Source organism: Apis dorsata, unplaced genomic scaffold (assembly GCF_000469605.1).
Source record: "Apis dorsata unplaced genomic scaffold, Apis dorsata 1.3 scaffold_309, whole genome shotgun sequence".
In the NCBI taxonomy this organism is placed as follows: Eukaryota; Metazoa; Arthropoda; class Insecta; order Hymenoptera; family Apidae; genus Apis; species Apis dorsata.
This window is the reverse complement of record NW_006263581.1, coordinates 406148-411657: the sequence shown is the minus strand read 5'-3', so window position 1 is coordinate 411657 and position 5510 is coordinate 406148. Positions and strand designations below refer to the sequence as shown.

The window sequence follows — 5510 nt, the reverse complement described above, 5'->3', positions numbered from 1 at the left end:
CAACGAAAAAAAAAAAAAAAGAGAGAGAGAGAAAAGAATCTTTGTTTCGTTCGCCACTAATTAACATCGCGAAACAAGCAAGGACGTAGCAACCCCCTATCCCCAAAACTCGCCCACAATTCAATCGTTCCGCGACAAATGTAACCCGCATGGAACGAAAAAAGAAAAATCAGAATACTGGAAACAATCGTGACGCTGGTACAACGATATATATATAATTCCAGGTTTATTCTTTTCCTCGAAACAGAAAATCGGCACCACCTCGTTACTCGTTCGAAAGCCGCGCGAAAGACTTCGTCTTCTTCGTATCGTACCCCGCCTCGCCGCTCATTAATGGAATATTCGACGGTGGTAATTAATTCCGCTGGCGGATCGTCGATAACAATGGCCGCTCGGATAAAGTCCGCTCGTTAATTGAAATTTTAAAGAGGACATCGACTCGCAACCCTTCCTCGCGGGGGTTGAAAGATGGCGCTGGCGGTGTTTTGATGCGCCACGCACACGCTGCGGAAAATACCGCGAGAAAATCGAATCGACCTCGAGATGTGTTCGAGAGAAAAAATTGTTCGCGTCACGAATAGCAGGAGAGGAATGAATTATTGAGCATTTTGCGGTGGTGTGAAAATGTGTAATGATTTTCCAGTTTTCTATCGATCTTTTAATGATGAAGATTTTATTTGGATTCTTAACTGTTCTGGATAATTTTTTTTTTTTAAATGTATGATATTTATTTTAATTTATATTTCGAAGGATAAAGAAAAAAATTTGATTGAAGATTGTAGAAAGTTAATTCCTCGACAGGGGATGGGATTGGTTGAAAATGAACTAAGAGATGTTGCGGAATTAATTTAAAGTTTGTAGAATTGGATTTCTTGAACTTGTGTTTATTTGTATATATATAAAGCTGAGAATGAAAGAAGGATTTTTTAATTTCGAAAGAAAAAAGTTTCAATCTGGAGATTAAAAGTTTAAATATGATAAATATATTTGGTTTTGATAAATATATTTGAATCGTAAATAGTAGAGAAATTATCGAGTTATAAAATATCTATTCTCTGTCGTTAATTTCTTTTTTTCTTTTTTGATCGAGTAAAAATTAATAATATAATTGAAATAAATATAATAGAATATATTTCGTTAATGTTTATAATATATTTTATATTCCAACGTTTTCCAATTTATTCAATTATATGTATTTCATTTCACACATATCACACGTGTCACGATAATACGTTCCACATGTCGTATTTAATTCATTCGAATATAAAAATTTTAATTACAACATCTTACATGAAATTTTACATTTTATTCACAAAAATAAACCCATCGAAAATCATTTTCTATTTTATATAAATATAAACACATTTATATTGTGTTTATATTTATACATATGATATATCGTTTAAGCGTAAAATTTTTCCCCTTTCTTTCTCTTCTTCATTAACCCGGTAACGCGTAGGCTTTCGTGGAAACGACTAATCAACGCCCTACATCTTAATCGAACGAATGTGTTTGTGTGATTCTCCCTTTCGTTCTCCACTTTCCTTGTCTTTTCTCTCTCTCTTTCTCTCTTTTTTATCGACTTTCCTCCGTGTTGTTTTCCACAACGATGGATATACCTACAAGAAATTGTTGTTCAATACTTTCTAAAGATAGCACGTCCGTGACGTAAATATTCCATTCTTTAATGCATGAAAGTTACATGCTTTAACTCTATTGTCTATTAATCGGATTCGTATATATATGTTTGGTTTATAGATATTAAAGAATTTTTAAAAGCTTGACTAATAATGATTTATTGCATATTTTTTAATAATACTGATTTCTAACGTTTATGTAATTTTTTTTGTTTCAGGTATGTATCAATGCATGAATCAAGTTAATTGGTGTTGGCGGTGTGAATTAATAAAACGAAATCATTAATTTTCACGTAAGTCTGAATTTCCTCTTTTTCTTAGTATCAGAAGTATTATTTTTTTAATACGAATGTCATAAGAATTAATTAGAGTTAATTAATATTTAACTTATCAATCGCCAAGTTAATATCATTAAAATATTACCAGAGCAATACTCGTACATCAATGATTATTAATACGTTTAACTTTTATATCGTTAGATTCATCATGTTTTTATTCACCGATTTAACTATGTTAAACTGTGATTTATGTTATGACTGTTATCAGTATCAATGACAGTGATAATGAATAATGTTGCAATTTATTATCGCTATGAGAGATAAGATTCCTACGCGTTCTTCACAAAAATAAAAAAGTTTGTGATTCGCCATTTTTCGCGAGACGCGAGACCTAAACATAGACGATTATCTTCATCATCTTAACAATTCTTAATTGCTCGTTTAATTTTGCTAATTGCCATCTCGTTTCGTTTTCCTTCTTCTACTGGAACTCGTGCAAAATTTATTTTATCTCTTTTATAATAATAAAAAAAATACGTAAAAATAAACAAAGAAATCAAGATGGAAAATAATTGAAAAGATTAGATCCGTTATTTTTTATTAGACGTTATTTCGCCAGACAATTTTACGACAGATATAGATCCCGCCTTCTTACATTTTACAATTGACTTAAATGGTTTTTATTTTATAAATTTTCCAATAACACGCGAATATGATATAAACAGACGTTGAATATAGTTTCATGACAGGCATAAAAATCACACATCACGAGGAATCATAAAGCTTACGGAGCAAGATCTCGATGATATCGATCCGGTCTGTTTTTTTTTTTTCCTTCCTGACCGTTGCACATTGCAACTCGTTGCCATCTAGTGGAAAGTTTGTCGTATACTGGACATACGATCGATGAAGTTTTATCCGATGATGTTATATTATTTCAATGGAGTAGGTGTTTTTAGTTTATTTTTTAATTAAGATTATTTTACAATTTTTATTTTTCATTTAAATGAAAACCGAATGAGAAAATATGATATAATATAACATATATTTTGAACTTTCCGCCAAAAAGTAGAACAGTTGATAAATCCTTACCGATGGTCGGTAAAGCATTTTCCCCTAACTGGTGATGTTGGTTGGTGATTTTCGTTGTTGGAAAGTAACGCCATCTCATGATGGCAAATATGCTCGTACTATTGTTGTAAGTCAGTATAAATGATTCAGTTTAAATGCATTGTGTTGAGAAATCGATTTAGTTGAAGTTTCTTGGATGGTTCTATAAAAATTTAGGGAAAACTCTGTTACCATATTGCGATAAAATAGATTTTGTCGAGTAGAAAATATTCCTAGAAAAGGGTAGAAAGAGTTATCGTGTACATATGGTTTGTGAAAAAGTTAGTATTTTTTTTTTTTCGTAAAATTTAAAATGTATGATCAATATTCATCGAATTTCAAATTTTATTTCTTGATGTTAATGAAGATTAAATTAATCAGCAAAAAAAAAAAAATAGAAATTTTTTTAATTATCATAATTAAAAAATTTCTTTAATTATTCTTTATTTAATTATCACATTTAAAATTCTTTAAAAAATTATAAGGGTTTTTTGAGGTTTTTATGAGGGTTTTCAAGTTATTTTTTTTTGCGTTTTTTTTACATTCAAATGTAATAATCGATTCTTTTGAATTTTCAATGATATTAGATTACCTGACACAGACAAAATTACCTTTATTAATCTATCATTTTTCTACGTGGATTCATTCTTTGTTTGTAACCTAGAATCATTATTTTTCTTTTGTTGTTATTATAGTGTTGAAACTGCTTTTTTCGCGTAAATTACTAGCTTGATATAACAACTTATTTAAAACATGGAACATATTTTGATTAAAGAATCAAACGTGTCAAATGTAGTTCGTTTAATGAAAAGATTTCAAGCTTGTAATTTTGTTATTACAAAGTTGAAAGAACGAATCACGTTTTATAAATTTACCTTATAGTTAAATTAGATTTTTATTTGATAAATGAAACTAATCTTCTATCGCGTTTAAAATTACGTGTAAAATTTCGAATTATTATTTTAACGTCGTAATAAAAAATTCAGGATTCATAAAATTTTTCGTCTCGATGCTCTTTCATTCAACGCGTTCTCTTATCTCTTTCAAAATATTAAAAGCGACGTGTCCAATGTAACCATCATTTTTCAGCTTTAAAAAAATTACTTATACATTTCGCTTTTTAACAATACAATAAAAGAAGAAATAAAAAAAACATTTCGAATAACGAAGAGAGAAAAGCAAGAACAGTCCAAGATGCTAACAGTTGAAGCACCAATTGGAAGGTTCCCCCGACACGTTCTCGCTTTCCTTCTTTCCGGTAAACCGGAAAGGGAGAGCAAGAGAAAAAAAAATCCATAAATCCGACACGGAAACCGTGTTTCCTCCCTCCAACGTTCCCATGGATTCACTTCCGGGGAAAGCGCGCGCGAATTCGTTGAAAATGCACACGTTTCCGCTCTTTCTACGAAAATGCTACGATCTCTCTTTCGCTATCACGATCCACCCCTTCAGCAATTTCGAACACGATAACGTAAAAGGGAATCCAGTTTCGTCTCTTCTTGAACCGTCTGCACGGATTCTGCAGACGACTTCGCTCTCCCTCTTTCTCTCTCTTTCTCTGTATTGACTGTATTGACTTCCCAGAAGCGAAACCGATGACCTAATTCCCTGCAGATTCACCCATCGCTTCCTTCGGTTTCGAATTATTTATCAGCGCATCCGGTACAATCGGTTTAACTGTGCCAGTCTGATACTCTCCCTCTCGAGAACTCGATCCTCCCTCGGCTCGTTTCCCTTTGACTGAACGTGGCCACGGTCCTCCTCTCTTTCCATGAATCGAATCAAAAATAGCTTCGATTCGGGAATTTTTATCCCAGAATCGATATTGGTTTGGTAATGTGTCCATTGCGACTTGGAATAATCTCTCCACGACTTTTCATATCGATTTTAAGGGTGATATATAGAAATGTAAAGGATGATAACGCGAAAGATAATTTATGATGGATTTTAATAGATATTGTATTATAGATGTTTTCTAGTGAGAAACATTTTCTGTCGAAATAAATAATATAATAACCTCCGTTATGAATGGATTAATTTTGATAGAATTTCAATAAATAAAATAATTAATAGTGCCAAGGTGATGATAGTTTCAATTATCACAAATCTGAAGCTAATCTTCATCCTTTCGTCCAGATTTTCCCTCGGATGAAGGTCGGATTCGAAGTTTTGCAAGGATTCCTCAACCTCGTTCCGATTACGAGCGGCGATCAGGGCCCGGTTTACAAACTCTCTTGCATCTCTTCAATCCACGCGGCTGCAGACGGCTCGCGTCAAAAGCAGGCTCTCGCACTCCGTTATATCGTAATTTTCTGAAATGCCTCGCGGTCACCGAGATATCCTGCCGGGATTTGTCCTTAACCCACATCGACGGATGACGTATGAATCAAGCATGTCTAACCTCTGAATTGTGGCCGCAATAATAGGCCTCCGCGTTGCTTTGTGTCCCTGGCTGGCGGAAGTACGCGCAAGATACTCGCGTACT

The 5510-nt window shown here is 33.0% G+C and overlaps 1 protein-coding gene and 1 long non-coding RNA gene across 10 annotated transcripts in view; both read left to right on the top strand.

The window, feature by feature from the left end:
• Positions 1-5510, top strand: part of LOC102673862 (phosphatase and actin regulator 4B) — a 332035-nt gene that overhangs the window by 189558 nt on the left and 136967 nt on the right. The gene's annotated exons all lie outside the window — the stretch shown is intronic.
• The window catches only part of LOC116185869, a 95034-nt gene that overhangs the window by 32925 nt on the left and 56599 nt on the right, over positions 1-5510 (top strand). Inside the window, exon 3 of one of the 3 annotated variants that reach the window (XR_004150769.1) lies at positions 1856-1991. The exons of the other annotated variants lie outside the window; for them this stretch is intronic. This is a non-coding gene — a long non-coding RNA (uncharacterized LOC116185869). Of the gene's footprint in view, positions 1-1855; positions 1992-5510 lie in introns of those variants that run through there. 3 annotated transcript variants of the gene reach the window in all.